At 41.6% G+C, this 17510-nt stretch overlaps 1 non-coding gene across 1 annotated transcript; it reads left to right on the plus strand.

The window, feature by feature from the left end:
* Positions 1-16474: 16474 nt before the first annotated feature.
* LOC118492713 lies at positions 16475-16581 on the plus strand. Its single transcript, XR_004894715.1, has one exon. It is a non-coding gene; the product is annotated as a small nucleolar RNA R71 (small nucleolar RNA).
* Positions 16582-17510: the final 929 nt, after the last annotated feature.

A 17510-nucleotide genomic window follows, 5' to 3' on the forward strand; every position in this document is an offset into this window, starting at 1 on the left:
CAACAGAGAAAAGGAACTCTAGGGTTTCTGATTTTTGTTAAAAGATGTGAAACTGAGGTTGTTTACGTTTTAATACTCAAATTAACGTGTTGGGCCCTTACTGGGCTTCGCGAATCACTGGGCCGGCGAAGCACATCTGTTTCGTCGGGATGAGGATGACGAAACACTCTTGTTTCGTCGAGATGGCCTAATGGCGAAACACCTGTTTCGTCGTGGTTGTTATTGGCGAAACACACTTGTGTTTCGTCGGGTTGTTAAAATCTTAAACAGTTTATAAGTTCACGAGCCAAACACTTTATATATAAAACACATAGCATGTCAAACAATCACAATAACTTTAAACATATCACAACGTATACAGTTACAAAGCAAACAAGTCGTGTAAGTAAACACTAAACAGTCAACGTGCAATAAATGCGAATAAGGAATCTTGGAAACTCGAGTTGTCACATTATCCCCAACTTGAAAGAAATTTCGTCCCGAAATTTAGCATGCAGTTACTGAGGAAGCTAGTTAAGTTGTATCGTTTACTGGTTATCCTGGGGTGTCACATCATTCCCCCGTTGATTTGGAATTTCGTCCCGAAATTCTGTAGTAGCTTCAGCCTCAGTAGTAGTTGCATTGTTTCCGAACAACTGGGGATACTTGAGTTTCATTTGGTCTTCTCGCTCCCATGTGAACTCTGGGCCACGACGGGAGTTCCAACGAACTCGAACAAGAGGTATTCTGGTGTGCTTGAGGACCTTAACATCCCGGTCCGTGATTTCAACTGGTTCCTCGACAAAATGTAACTGTTCGTCGATAGTGAGTTCCTTCAAAGGAACTATAAGGGTCTCATCTGACAGACACTTCTTCAGATTTGACACGTGGAAAACGTTGTGAACTGCACCGAGTTCTGCTGGTAGGTTCAGTCTATAGGCCACTTTGCCTATTCTTTCTGTGATTTCGAACGGTCCGACATACCGCAGATTGAGTTTGCCTCGTTTGCCAAAACGAACCACACCCTTCCAGGGCGAGACTTTGAGTAGCACCCGATCCCCAACCTGGAACTCGAGTGGTTTCCTGCGCTTATCAGCGTAGCTTTTTTGACGGTCTCGAGCTGCCGCCATGCGTTGTCGTATCTGTGCAATCCGTTCAGTAGCATAAACTACAAGTTCTGGACCTGTGATCTGACTATCGCCCACCTCTGCCCAACAGAAAGGTGATCGGCATTTACGCCCGTACAATGCCTCGAATGGAGCGGCTTGAATGCTGGTGTGGTAACTGTTGTTGTACGAAAACTCCACTAACGGGAGATGTTTTTCCCAGCTGTTGCCGAAATCGATTACACATGCACGTAACATGTCTTTCAGAGTTTGAATGGTGCGCTCAGACTGCCCATCCGTCTGAGGGTGATAAGCTATGCTCATGTCTAACCGTGAGCCAAAAGATTTGTGCATTGCTTGCCACAGTTATGAAGTAAAACGTGCATCACGATCTGAAATAATGGAGATTGGCACTCCGTGCCTAGAAACCACTTCTTTCAAGTAGATGTCTGCTAAGGCAGAGAACTTGTCTGTTTCCTTGATAGCCAAGAAGTGTGCAGACTTTGTGAGTCGATCCACGATCACCCAAACAGTATCATTCCCACGTTGAGATCTAGGCAGGCCAATAACAAAATCCATGGAAATTTCTTCCCATTTCCATTGTGGTATCTTTGGTTGCTGAAGTAGGCCTGATGGTTTCTGATATTCTGTCTTGCTCTCGCACAAGTCAAGCATTTGCCGACGTAAGTTGCTATGTGGGCTTTCATGCTAGGCCACCAATACGTAGTTCTGAGATCGTGGTACATTTTATCCGAACCTGGATGTACCGAGTAGCGAGACTTATGTGCTTCGTCCATTACAAGCTTGCGTAAGTTTCCATAAAGTGGGACCCAGATACGCCCCGTTACATAATAGGCGCCGTCTTCCTTTTGTTCTAATCGTTGTCTTGAGCTGCGTAGGGCTTCAGCCCTGACGTTTTCTGGTTTCAATGCTTCTACATGAGCATCTCGTATCTGTGCAGGAAGACTAGACTGAATAGTATGTTGTAGTGCTCGTACACGTCTAGGTGCCGTATCCTTTCGACTGAGAGCGTCAGCCACAACATTGGCTTTGCCTGGATGGTACTTGATGGCGCATTCGTAATCATTCTAGTAGTTCGACCCATCGACGTTGACGCATGTTCAATTCCTTCTGCTTGAAGATATGCTCGAGACTCCTGTGATCGGTGTAGATAGTGCACTTGGTACCGTACAGGTAATGTCGCCATATCTTAAGCGCAAAAACAACAGCTCCCAGCTCTAAATCATGTGTAGTGTAATTCCGTTCGTGGATCTTAAGTTGGCGCGAAGCGTAAGCAATTATTTTATCCCGTTGCATCAACACACAACCAAGACCCCGAATCGATGCATCGCAGTAGACCACAAAATCGACTGTGCCCCTCTGGCAATGAGAGAATGGGTGCGCTGCAGAGTCTATCCTTTAAGTGTTGAAAAGCTGTTTTCTGTGTATTACCCCAACGATAAGTAACACCTTTCTGTGTCAGTAGTGTAAGCGGCTGTGCAATCTTTGAGAAGTCTTTGATGAACCGTCTGTAATAACCCGCCAAACCCTAGAATTGGCGTATTTCCATAGGTGTACGCGGTGCAGGCCAGTTCCTAATCGAGTCTACCTTGGATGGATCCACATGAATCCCGTCCTTGTTTACCACGTGGCCTAGAAAGTGGACTTCACGAAGCTAGAAGTCGCATTTCGAAAACTTGGCGTATAACTGTTCTGTTCGAAGGAGCTTCAAAATAAGTCGCAAATGCTGCTCGTGTTCCACCTGACTCTTAGAGTAGATCAGGATGTCGTCGATGAAGACTATGACAAACTTGTCTAGGTAGGGTTTGCACACTCTGTTCATAAGATCCATAAAGACTGCAGGTGCGTTCGTTAATCCGAATGGCATGACAAGAAACTCGTAGTGGCCGTAGCGAGTTCTGAATGCTGTTTTGGAGACGTCCTCATCCCGAACTCTCAGTTGATGGTAACCCGACCTCAGATCAATCTTCGAGTAGTAGCTCGACCCTTGTAGTTGGTCGAACAAGTCATCAATACGTGGAAGAGGATAGCGGTTCTTAACTGTCACCTTGTTTAGTTCGCGGTAATCTATACACATCCTGAAGGTACCGTCCTTCTTTTTCACAAATAATACTGGAGCTCCCTAGGGCGAAGAGCTAGGACGAATAAAGCCCTTATCCAAGAGCTCTTGTAGTTGTTTGGACAGTTCTTCCAGTTCAGTTGGAGCTAATCGATACGGTGCGCGAGCTATTGGTGCTGCTCCTAGAGCTAGCTCGATCTGGAATTCGACCTGGCGATGGGGCGGTAGTCCAGGTAAATCTTCAGGAAACACCCGAGGAAAATCGCGCACAACTGGGATATCCTCTAATCTCTTCTCTCTCGTTGATGCATCAGTAACAAGTGCCAAGATGGCAGTGTGACCCTTTCTCAAACATTTCTGAGCCTTCAGAAAGGAGATGATGCCAACCACGGCACCACTCTTGTCGCCTTGAACTTCGAGAGGTTCTTTACCAGAACGGGGAATACGAACTATCTTCTCCTTGCATAAGATTTCTGCTTGTTGTTGGGATAACCAATCCATACCAATGATGATGTCGAAACTACCCAGAACTATAGGAATGAGATCGATGGAGAAAGTCTGACCGGCTAAAATGATGTTACAACCTTTGACTACGTGTGTGGCCTCTAAACTTTTACCATTGGCTAACTCTACGACATGTTTGGTGTTTAAGGGCGTTGGTGTACGTTTTAACATTTGACTAACTTTTAGAGATATGTAACTGGTATCCGCACCCGAATCAAATAAAACAGTAACATAAAGTCGTCGAGAAGAAACTTACCCATAACCACGTTAGGATCATTCCTTGCATCACCCTGCCCCAACACGAACACACGACCCCTAGCGTCATTGCCATTATTGTTTCCCCCGTTGTTGTTCCCATTGCCCGGATTATTGTTGTTGTTGTTGTTGTTGTTCTGGTTCTAGTTTTACTGGGGGCAGTCACGTTTGAAGTGGCCTTCAGCGCCACATTGATAGCATCCCCTGTTGCATCGCTGCTGCTGCTGATGGTTTCGTGGAGCAGGTGGTTGTTGTTGCTGATTCTGATTCGCAGGTCGTGAGCTCCTGCAATCTTTAGCCTCATGACCTATCTTGAGGCACCGCTGACAACGACCCTTGTTGCACTGGCCATTATGGTGCTTGTTGCAAGTATTGCACCTTGGGAGGTTTCCTCGATATCCACCCTGTCTTTGATTACCCGAAGATTGCTGACCAGGGCTCTGATAGTTATCAGTCTTTCACTGCTGAACCTGAGACTGAGCTGTAGCTGAACCCTTGCTGGAATCCCCATCCCATTTCCGCTTGTTATCACTGGGAGTAGCAGAAGTAGTATCATCGGTAACACTGATACGTTTAGGCAGCCTGTTCTGTTCCACTGCCTGATCTGTGAGGCGATGAGCAAGACGTTGAATATCCTGGATGTTATCAAGGTTGGCCGATGTCACATGGATTTGAATTTCTGGTGTCAGCCCTTTGAGATACAACTCAATACGCTTGATAGGAGGATCCACCATAGTTGGACACAGAACAGCCAACTCGTTTGACCGTTTAGTATATGCCTCAATTTCCGACCCCATCATTTTCAAATGAAAGAACTCCACTTCTAGCTTGTGGATGTCATCACGTGTGCAGTATTCCCGCTTGATTAGTTCCTTGAAATCATTCCAAGGGGTGGCGTTTGTAGGATCGTTTGCTGAACTAAATGAGTCGTTCAGAGGCTTTCTCCTTGGTTTCAGGTGCGGAATAACAAGAAACTAAGGTAGAAATAGCACGCAAATCACTTTAACTACTTGTTTATTGATCTGACAATCTTTTACAGCTCAAATCTCGCACCGGCAGCACTTCGGTACGATTTCAACACACCGTTACCTCTGAATCGCTCAAATGACCTATTTATAGGCGTTTGGGTTCGCTTATTGGACAAGCCCAATAAGCGAACCATATAAGCGAACCCATCATGAACCCCTCGAGCGGACCATACAATGTTGACATTCGAGCGGACCAGAACACATGTCGTTCGAGCGGACCAGTCTTGTCCATTCGAGCGAACCTAACCTAATTGGACCAATGAGCTGACCTATCTATTACATGTTTTCTCGTTTTCCGTTCATTATACCATCAGTTCTATTCTAAGACATGAACGAAGATGTAGTCGACAGACAACTGCACCAACAGACTCCCCCTTGAATGTTGACGGAATCTTCAGTGAGAGTCTTCAACATGACATTCTTGGATATTGCTCGGTCTTCTTCAGGAATTCTGCCTGGATCTTTCTTTGGCTATAACTATCATCAGACTCCCCCTATCATCATGCTAGGATCCCCGTCTGGGATTTGTTACCACCATTGAAATCATCTCCTGGCTTTATCTCTTCAAACTTCTTCTCAGGTTCTGATGTATCTCCTGGCTTTCCCTAGCAACAGGATCAGAAACCTGCACAACTCAAACAATCTATCACAAACAAACACAATTGTGATTCAACTTAATGAAACAACTAATCATTTGAAACTTTTTCAATTAAACACTGATCACAAATTTGAAACATTCCAATTTCTGATTCAACCTAATGAATCATTTTAAATATTTCAAACCACTTAACCAACCTGTCTGTTCATCAAGTTTAGTCTTTGAGATTTTGAATGTCAGATTTTCATCATCATTTGTCGAAAATCTTTTTGGATTTTTCGAAATATGAAACATAAATTCATAGACAGAAATTAAAATGCAAACCAAACATGTTTTTGTGAGATTGTGCAAGAGGATCATATCAGTTTTTGAGACACATCACAAGCACCGTTAAGCTTCTAATCGTTTTAAGTTCTAAATGATTCACGTAGATTGACGATATAGTTGTCCTCTTAAATTTTCATACAATTTTCAATCTATTCAGGATACTATTTAAGTGTTTTTATGAACTTAGTTCAATTCATGTGTCCCACCTCTTGAATATACTCCCATATCCAGAATCCCAATATTCCGTCTTACAGGTATGAATACTACAATGATATCTGTACATAAATTAGGGGAAAAATGCGAGAACTGAGGGATCTCAGGTCAGAACTTCCGTTCAGCAGAGAGATATCAGCTTCGACTTAGCAGTGTGTCCCCTTTAGAGGATCTTTTTAGCTACAACAGATGATTATCAATTTTATTGTCTAATCAACTGAGGGCTTTATGCTATATTTCAAGCATTTTGGATAAAGTATTAGCCAAGGACTAGGTCAGAACTACCGTTCAGCAGAAGTCCCAGAATAATACCCCAGACATCATAGAGTATAAACACCTAGTATATCAGAATACGAGACCTTTCAAACGAGATTTCAGGGGTTACCTATATATCCAAGTAGTGTTCCCCACGAATTTCACAAGTTTGAAATTTTAGGTTTATATCCCGAATAAATCTACTAAATGTACAAAAACCTATCGTCACATCATCAGTGAGACCGTTTATCACATTTGACATTACATTACTTTAGCGTGCTGTGATAGTCCACTGATTTACTATCATTTTCTCTTATTTCGCAACAAAACTCATTTTTAATTTTTCAATGTTTTTGACATTTTCAAATTTTCTGATTTTTTTTTAAATTTTTCTCCCCCTAAAATCAAAATATGTTTCAATTTTGATTTTCTGGGAAAATTTGAAACAAACTATACAAAGTTGACAACTTGATGAGAATCGCATCAATTCTCCATCCATATGGCGTAAACAATCATAACTCCCCCTCACAACAAACTATTTCCTATTGTGATCTCAAAACACTTAAGTTTGTTTTAATCAAAATGGTTTTTCCGGAAAAATTAGTTTGTTTACCAATCATTTGTAGATTCTGGGGATCAAATCATGTAGTTAACTCAAGTTCAATTTAATGACCTTGATTAACCACTTGTAGGATTGATCTGATTCAAAATCTGAACCACTTGAATCAATCACAAACAAACCTTTTACCTTTTGAATGAATGACGTTAACGAATAAAATTTTAAGAAAGATGCCGATTCATGCTCCACGCTTACTAACCTGGGAGCTCCGGCAAGTCAGGTTTTTCATTTAAAAAGATCCACCCAAGCCCGACCAGCCTTGGGTGTTTTCGACAATTTTACCTCAACCAATGGCTCCTCTGGCTTTGACGAACCAGAATCATTGCCCGCAGGTGGCTTGTCTGATTTTGATCTGTCAGATTCATCGCCGACCATTTTCTTCTTCTTCTTCTTATCCTCTTTAGTCCTCAGATTTGTATCTGATGAATTCATCTTGCTTGACTTTGCAGCCGAGGAAGTTGATTCATCAGAACTTTTATTCTTTCCAACTGATGAACCCGAGGACAAAATCTTCTCAAGATACTCTCTTGCCTTCTTCCTCTTTTTCCTCAGTCTGTCTTTCTGCCCCTGTGAAAGTTTAACTTTCTTTTCCTGGATTGACTGTTCTTGAACTTTAGGTTTCAGAACCTTCTGTTCCTGGGGCTTGACTTTGACTGGAATCTTTGCCACTTTCTGAGAATTAACCCTCAATCTTTCACTTGATTTCCTTGGGCAATCTCTGGCAATGTGACCTTTGATCTGACAATTGTAGCATCTTCTGGTCTCATAATTCCAATACTGGCAGTTAACAGCAATGTGTCCGTGATATCCGCAACTGTAACACACTCTGTTATCGTACCAATCACCATTTTGAGTCCAAATGCTCAGATCAAAGCATTGTTTGTCTTGGTGATATTCCTTTTTCAAATTTGCTGAATTTGGCTTTGAAGCACTGTGGTCCGACCTGTACCACTTATTACCAACAACTTTTGAGTTTTCATTTTTTACTTTTTGTAATTTTTCATTTTGATTGGATGATCGAACTGATGAGCTTTTATTATCTTTTTGAACAATTTTCTCATTTTTAATTTTTTGTTTCTGTTCCGCTTTCTTCTTCAAAGGTTTTTGCTTCGAGCATTCACCCTTTTTAGTCGATTGCAGAACAGTTTTCTGAAACTTTTCCTTTTTATCGTCAGATTTCTCACCACAATCTTTAACTTTGACATTGTCAAAGTTTGTGACATTGTCACTTATTGGAACAGAATTGATTGGTTTTGGACAGGGAAAATTCAAATTGTCTGATTTAGTCACAAAACCTATCAATTTCTTCTCAAGTTCATCAATTTTGTTCCTCGAATTCTCAGCTTCACTTTCAAGCTGAGATATTCTCCCAAAATGAGACTTGATTATTTTCTCATTATCATTCTTCAAATTTTCAAGAACAGATTTTTCATTCATCAAAACTTTTATCTGTTCCTGAAATTTTGATTCATTCGCTTTCAGATTCTTGTTTTCAAGCTTAATCCAGAAATCTAATTCTTCTGAAAATTTCTGTTTGCTTTCAAGCTCTTTTTCCAACTTTTTGATTTTCATTTGAGCACATTCACCTTCTTTTTCAAGTTCGATATTTTTCTGAAGATGGGAATTTATCATTTTCTGTTTTTCAATGTTGTTTTTACTGAACACATTTCTTCCATCTTCAAGAATTTTCATTTGCTCTTCAAATTCTTGATTTTTCAATGTTAAACTGTTAAAATCATTTAACAGTTTGTCATTTTCTGCTTTTAGGTTTTCACAATTTTCATGTAACCAAAGAATCTGGTTTTCAGCAGCGTGCTTCTCGTTTTTCAACTTTTTGACTTCAGATGCCAAACTTCCCATGTCTTTCACGAGTTTATCATTATCAGTCTTGACGTTATCGCATTTTAAGCACATTGTTTCATTCTTCACCGATTCTTCAGCTTTTGGAGTTTCTTCTTCCTTTGCTATGAATGTACCTGCACAAAAGATTTTAACAAAATCAAGAGGATTTCCATTATTATCAATATAACAACCTCGTTTGAAATCGTATTTCAGCACATATTTTGCCCTGACACATTTAGCAACCCTTTTGTGCATCTCCTCAATCACATCTGAATCCAAATCTAGCACATTATTCTCCAAAACCTTGATCATTTCTTTCCTTTTCTTTCTGGTTTCAAGTTCATGAGCTTTAAGTTTGTTGATGAATTGTTTTAGTGGTAATTTTGAAAAATTTGAGTCTTCTCTTAAATTTTTCAAACATTCACCCCATTCAATCGGTAATGCATCTGCAAACTTCTCTAATTTCTCAGCATTTGACGGATATATCTCATGATCTTTCAAATAATTCAGTAAGACACCATATCGGTCTTTAAGATCATCCAAAGTTTCATCTTTCAGACAAAAAAAATATTTAAACCTTTTATCCCATCCATCTTTGCTCACTTTTCTATAACCCTCATCGAAAAATCCGTGATGCCAATCATTAAATTTTTCGAAATAATAGTTCTCTTGTTCATCAAACACCATCGCCATTTTTCACAAAATCCCGATACGTAGTTGTTGACAGATAAGCGAACCAGGATGACAGAAAAGCGGACCAATCAGCAATTGGACATAAAAGTGGACCGGATAGGTTGAATGAGCGAACCGGATGTATAAGCGGACCGGACAAGCTGATTTGGAGCGGACTGATCAGAAAAGCGGACCGGATGAATTCCTTTGGAGCGGACCAAATAAGCGGACCGTTCGAATGAGCGAACCGAATGAGCGGATCACTAATCGTCTGAATAAGCGGACCATTATTCGACCGGATAAGCGGACCTCCTGGTTTGACCCATTTTTCCTTCGAATTTCAACACCAAACTTTCCAGGGTTTGTCTCGATACAATTGCGCACAATCTGTGAAAATTTGGACCAATTTTGACTGTGAAATTTTCCTGAATCAATAAAAGAAGGTGTAGAAGTAAGAAAAAGTGACGAAATCCGGCTATTTTCTGCAAAGAACCTCCTCCTGAGCTCTGATACCAATTGTAGGATCGTTTGCTGACCTAAATGAGTCGTTCAGAGGCTTTCTCCTTGGTTTCAGGTGCGGAATAACAAGAAACTAAGGTAGAAATAGCACGCAAATCACTTTAACTACTTGTTTATTGATCTGACAATCTTTTACAGCTCAAATCTCGCACCGGCAGCACTTCGGTACGATTTCAACACACCGTTACCTCTGAATCGCTCAAATGACCTATTTATAGGCGTTTGGGTTCGCTTATTGGACAAGCCCAATAAGCGAACCATATAAGCGAACCCATCATGAACCCCTCGAGCGGACCATACAATGTTGACATTCGAGCGGACCAGAACACATGTCGTTCGAGCGGACCAGTCTTGTCCATTCGAGCGAACCTAACCTAATTGGACCAATGAGCTGACCTATCTATTACATGTTTTCTCATTTTCCGTTCATTATACCATCAGTTCTATTCTAAGACACGAATGAAGATGTAGTCGACAGACAACTGCACCAACAGCGTTAGCAGCTGCCAACCCTAAAATCTGAACTTACGCATTCCACCAAGTCAGCGCAATGCCTTCTGGAGTACCAGTGGCGTACTTCACCCTGCGAGCCTCAGGGCATTCACACATCTCAAAAATAGACTCGAGCTTTTCAAACCAATGGAGGAGTCCAACCACTCCTTCAGTGCCACTGAATGTGCTAGGACGACAGTCCATGAAATTCTTGAAAGTGCAAACAGGTTGCTGAGCGTGTTGACCTGTTGTGTATAAGAACAGGACAAGGTTAAACACATGAGTTAGTTTAGGAGTGTAGGATCTAGAGATCCTAGTGTGAGTTACGACTGCAGGGTATACCTCCTGCTTGTGCGGCTGCAAGTGCCGCAACAACTTGTTCGTTAATCGGAGCCGTCAACTGGGCTTGAGTCATGTTAATGCGTCCAGCCATGATATTCATAGCAAAGGTAACATAAGTGAGAGAGGTTCGCGAAAAGTGCGATGACAGAAGAGAGTAAGCACACAAGTGTTCTCAGGCAAATAGTGTTATGTTTATCTAAGCATACCGTGAGCAAAGTTCTATGTAATCTAACAAGTAGGCAATGTAAACATGAATAGTAGTACCTATGGTGTTGAGTCTTGCACGCGGAGCGAAGCGTCGTTGTGGATCGTTGAGCACTGTACAGGTTATAGTCTGGTTTTAATAAAAACGTTTCCCCCCTTATTAAAACCAAGTTCTCTATAACCAATGGCTCTGATACCAATCTGTCACACCTCCAGAATCCACACGCGGAGTACCACCGCATGGAGGCGTGACATGACCAGGATCAAGCCACCAATCATATTGAACAATGTAAAAAGTAAATGTAATTCAACCAAACAATATGAAAGGTGTTCAAAACATAAGTATAGTTTCAATGTTTAGCGGAAGCATAAAAGTAAACCCAACATAAGTATTAAGTTTGAAAGGACAAAATTGTTTAACATAACATCCACGATCCATGTCCACAACGACCGCGCCTCCCAGTGCAAGCTCCAAGAGTACCTAACGACCTGCAAGGCATGTAACAACGAGTCAACAAACTAGTTAAGCGAGTTCACAATTGATTGTTTAGTTATAGTATTCATTTCGTAAACCGTTTGTTTGTTTAGTAAACCATGCATCGTATATACTTGTATCGCGGCCCTCCAGGCATGTTTGCGAAGATTAGTGGGAGTTTCCCATGTATTCTAGACTAGTTATATTTGTATCGCGGCCCTCCAGGCATGTGTGCGAAGTTTAGTATTCGTATCGCGGCCATTCCAGGCATGTGTGCGAAGATTAGTATTTGTATCGCGGCCATTCCAGGCATGTGTGCGAAGAGTAGTGGGGGCTTCCCAGGTATTACTAGTCTAGCAGTATCTATGAGTGACCTTCCCTTAACGAGGTCAGTGGTACGTAATTCCAGTAACAATGAAAGTACAAGTAATCATTCAATCCCATTCCCAACCTCGGGAATCCCATGCCTTGGTAAGAGTGTGAACTCACCTTGGTTTGCTCGGTATGCTAAAGTATGTGCTCGCAAACAATCAGCCAAGTCCTAAAGTATGCACGTGTACATAATCAGTTTATATTCACGAAGTTCACGTATAAGCACACTCATAGTGATTTACTGAATCAATGATCACCAAGTAGCACAAAGCACGTAGTCAAGCTCATACAAGTTATGCTTAACATTTAACAGCAGTTAATCAATCCAGTTAACACTTAACAGAGTTAAATTAAGTTACTGTGCAGATTACCCCTTCGGCGAAACACCCTTGTTTCGCCATGAACCCCTTCGACGAAACACTTCTGTTTCGTCACATTTGTTTCGTCGTAAATGGTCTCGGCGAAACAGATTTGTTTCGCCATGTCAGTTTCGTCAAGTTTGGTTTCGGCGAAACACACCCGTTTCGCCGTCACCTATGTTTCGTCTGGGGTACCAGTTACGTCGTTCTAACAGTTACGTAAATCATATAAACCCTAACTGCCGTCATCATCATTCGGAAATCATACAGACATTCAACAAATCATCGATATCATTGATTACTAATCAGAACATAATCATCTGTTAACCTTAGACAATCTAGCATACGAATATCACATCACAATTTCATCGTTCAGAAACATGTTTGTACCATTCATGAACAATGGCATAGACGATTAAAGTCATTAACATAAACTCTAATCTATATATTGATTCAACCACAAACAATCCAATCCGACACATAGAACCGTAACCGATAATATATTCCATTTTAACTAATTCATCAATCAATCATGAACACAACATTATCTAGCATCGATCCTAATGAATTCAAGCAAAAACAGTTAACGATGGTAAAATCAAACAATCACACAAAGGTTAAACACTAACCACGATGAACGGGATAGTAACTTGATCGATTCGGGGTCTTCGGGAACACAAGATTGCCGTCAACAGAGAAAAGGAACTCTAGGGTTTCTGATTTTTGTTAAAAGATGTGAAACTGAGGTTGTTTACGTTTTAATACTCGAATTAACGTGTTGGGCCCTTACTGGGCTTCGCGAATCACTGGGCCGGCGAAGCACATCTGTTTCGTCGGGATGAGGATGACGAAACACTCTTGTTTCGTCGAGATGGCCTAATGGCGAAACGCCTGTTTCGTCGTGGTTGTTATTGGCGAAACACACTTGTGTTTCGTCGGGTTGTTAAAATCTTAAACAGTTTATAAGTTCACGAGCCAAACACTTTATATATAAAACACATAGCATGTCAAACAATCACAATAACTTTAAACATATCACAACGTATACAGTTACAAAGCAAACAAGTCGTGTAAGTAAACACTAAACAGTCAACGTGCAATAAATGCGAATTAGGAATCTTGGAAACTCGAGTTGTCACAGGCATGGAACTTATTCCTACCGTAAGCTTGCCAAGCAATCAATCCTCCTCCTTTTTAACTTTATACCTTTGTAAATATCAAGAGTACTTTTTGGGTGAAGGGTTAGGCTTGGGCTAAAGGTGGGTAGTTGGGTTAGTAGTTAGTAGAAAAGGGCGAAAGGCGTAAAAGGCGTCAGTTTTCGCAAAACATTTGTTTTTGTGACTTTCTATTTTTAATGAAGTATTTATTCAAACAAGCTTTTTGTTTGAGGAGCTTTGTTTGTTTATTTCCAACTTCATTGTAAAATATATATTTTTTTTTCATAGTCACACGAAAACCGAGCTTGTTACTAAAAGAAAAGGTAAAAATAAAAAGGGTTTTTGGTGGGTAAAAAGGGTTTTGGGTTAAGAAATGAAAAGGTTTAGACTCAAAGGGGTTAACTAGGGGGAATTTTTGGGTAGGTGAAAAGAAAAATATAAATAATGGTGTTGAAAGAAAAAGGGTTAGTCCTAATGCCTCCATCATTTACTTAATTGGGTTTAAGTTGGTAAGGACCGGGAATGAATTGTCGTGGCAAGTTCTAGAGTCGTAAGAACCAAGCGGCTATTCACACAAGAAACGAAAAATGAGCATTTAGCGTAAAGATGTATATTTGTATGCTCAATAAAGACTCAAAACTCACTTTTGTGGGAATGTGTTTTTATGTGATCAAGTATATATAATCAAATTTTAACAAAGCTTGTCATGCCGTTTCATAATTTTCTTATGTTGGTTCTTTTTATCACGACGCTATCGGTTGTAAACTTATAAAAATATAACCTTGTTAGACTTAGAATTCCCAACTTAAACTTAGACAAGTAAAAAAAATGAAAATTTTGAAAAAATTTGGGGTGATTAGCGGTTCCAATAGAGTTTTGTGTAAGGCTTGTTATTAGGACTTGCAAAATTCAAGGTTTTAGCATCCCCCCTCACTTAAATTACACATTGTCCTCAATGTGTCCCAAAAATAAAATTTTAGGTTGATTGAATGTGTAAAATGGTATTAAAAGCAAAATTTTATGTTACTGGCAGTCTGGACACGGCCCCGTGGTGACCGGGCACGGCCCCGTGTTCAGGTGCCAGTAACAACAATTAAAGAAAAGAAACAGAAGCCTGGACACGGGGGCATGTTCAGTGAATACGGCCCGTGTCCAGTTACCTGAACTGGGCAATTTTCTGCAGGATGTTCAGCACGGGGCCGTGTTAGCTAGGCACGGCCCGTGCTGAGCTTACTGTAATGAAGAAATTGTTGTCGGATGGCCCTGTTTTCGTGCATGGGCCATGTTTCCTGTTTCCCTTGCTATCCTTGACCATCCCGAGTGTGTTTTATTTCTGCAAATTAAAATTAAAAGATTAAACTAAACTAAGGATAGTTCCGCGGAATGCCTCCGTGGTGCGCCATGTTTATAAGGGTCCTTGGCTAGACCCAAGGCGAGGTTATATGTTTTCCGAGCGGGATGTTTTGCATCCCATGTTGCACTGTCGGAGAGCATCATCCAAACTCGAATCAATAACCTTCATGTAATTGACCGGGTCATCGTCCTCTATTCTCTTCCCAACCCCGAATTTTACTTCATTATCCCCATATTTTAAAGTGAGTGTTCCGTCATTCATGTCCACCACTGCTTGTGCGGTGGCGAGAAATGGTCTCCCTAGTATGAGGGGGACTTCGGTGTCTTCTTCCATATCAGGTATGACAAAGTCGGCTGGGTAGACGAAATTGTCGACCTTGACTAGGAGATTTTCAATGACACCTTGCGGGAATCTGACGGATCGATCAGCAAGTTGTATGCTCATTTTGTAGGACTCGTTTTTCCTAGGCCGAGTCTTTTGAACATTGATGAGGGCATGAGGTTAATGCTAGCCCCAAGGTCGGCTAGTGCATTACGAACGGGGGAGTCCCCGATCGAGCAAGGAATTGTGAAGCTTCCGGGATCAATTTTCTTTTGGGGGAGTTTGTTGAGTAAGAGGGCAGAGCATTCTTCGCCTAAGTTAACTAATTGCAATGTTTCAATTTTCCTTTTATGAGTGAGGAAGTCCCTCATGAACTTAGAGTATTTAGGCATTTGGGTTATGACGTCGATGAAAGGAATGTTGACATGCAATTGTTTTAGTAGACTTTCGAATTTTGCGAATTGCTCATTGGTATTTTGACGGATTAACCTACCAGGGTACGGAACTCGAGGAGCCTTGGTAGGCTCTGGTGAGGGAGGAGAACCCTTCTCTTGTTGGGGCGGTGTTGCGGTCTCCTCGGTAGGCGGCGGGCCTTCCGTAGGACCCACGGTGCGGTTCCGTAGTGTTATGAGATGAACTTGGGCCTTTGGGTTTGTTTCGGTATTGCTTGGTAACGCGCCTTGTGGTCTCTCGGAGAAATTTTGGGCTAGTTGACTTATTTGTTTTTCGATGTTTTGAATACTAGCTTGTTGATTTCTAAAATTTGATTCTAATTGTAGAAACCTATCCGAGTTTTTCTTTTCAGTGTCGGAGATGTGGCGAGATATAGTATCTTCAAGCCTTTCTCGTCCACCTTGTTGTTGAGGGAAATTTTGTGACTCATTTCTTGGTTGTTGAAAGTTTGTTCGTTGGTTTATGCTTTGTTGGTTACTACCATTGCCGGGTTCTCTCCAACCAAGGTTAGGGTGATTTCGCCATCCTTGGTTGTAGGTGCCCGTTGGAGGACCCGACGGCCTAGGTCTATTATCAATGTAGTTTACCGATTCTTGTTGATCGTCTGTTTCTTTCATACAACTCCAATTTTCATGTGGCCCACCACACCCTTCACAAGCCATAACCGAGACCGTTTTTGTCATTTCCAACTTTTTAATTTTTGAAGAAAGGGCCTCGATTTGGGCTTGTAAAGAAGTGCTTTTATCAACCTTATGGGCGCCCGGGGCAAATGATTTATTGCCTCGGGGAGTGTGCCACTGAAAATTGGTTTGAGCAATTTCCTCAATTTGATTATATATTTCATGCGGGCGGCGATTACCTAAAAGTCCCCCGGAGCTAGAGTCAAGTGTTTGCCTTGTGTGTGGCAACAACCCATTATAGAAAGTGGATACTTGTTGCCATATCGCAAGGCCGTGATGTGGACACTTTCGCAATAGCTCCTTGAACCTTTCCCAAGTTTCATATAAGGATTCCCCGTCCTCTTGTGAATATGTATTAATTTCAGTTATTAATTTAGCCATTTTAGCGGGAGGGAAATACTTATACAGAAATTTTTGGGCTAGTTCATCCCAGGTGTTTACCGATCCAGCTGGGAGGGCGTTAAGCCAAGCTTTTGCTCGGTCTTTTAGTGAAAAAGGAAACATTCGGAGGTGGATGGCGTCATTTGATGCTCCATTGATCCGAAAGGTATCACATATTTCTAAGAAATTAGTAATATGTAGATGGGGATCCTCGTCCGCAAGCCCATGGAAGGTTGCAGAGTTTTGAAGCATCTGTATCAAATGTGGCCGAAGTTCGAAGTTATTGGCTTCGACAATTGGTGCATTGATAGCGGCGCCGAGATTACCTACGGTGGGTCGTAGATAATCCATGAGGGTACGTTGGTCCGCCATTGGAAGGTGGTTCCCCGACACTTTCTCTTGGTTTTTGGCTTTTAGTCTTTTTCTGAGAAAGCGTTCGGGTTCTTCGAAAGGTTCTTTTATGTCTTTATTAGAACTGGAGCTCATGCACTACGTAGAGGTGGCGTCTGGTTCCAAGTCCTGCAACAAAAACAGAAAAGAATGTTGGTCAGAAAGTTCACCACGACCCCGTGCTCAATGAACACGGCCCGTGGTCGGAGTTACAGTGATTGTTTTCCGGACCCCTGTTACTGGAGAGTTGGACACGGCCCCGTGTTGCACCGACACGGCCCCGTGGTCAGCCTTTTGTAACTCGGAAAACTAAAAACTGCCAGTAACACTGCTGGGCACGGCCCGTGTCCGACCAGGCACGGCCTGTGCTGAGCTCTGCAGAAGCTGAAAAACTGAGAAAATCCTAAAAAATAAAAAGAAAATAAAAAAAATGATTAGGCCGTTGATTCCTAGCTTTCTTAAATTCCTTGTGTCCCCGGCAACGGCGCCAAAAATTTGATGCGTTGTTTAGTGTAATATGTTTTAGGTATATA

This window comes from Helianthus annuus, chromosome 5, assembly GCF_002127325.2.
Source record: "Helianthus annuus cultivar XRQ/B chromosome 5, HanXRQr2.0-SUNRISE, whole genome shotgun sequence".
Taxonomy (NCBI): Eukaryota; Viridiplantae; Streptophyta; class Magnoliopsida; order Asterales; family Asteraceae; genus Helianthus; species Helianthus annuus.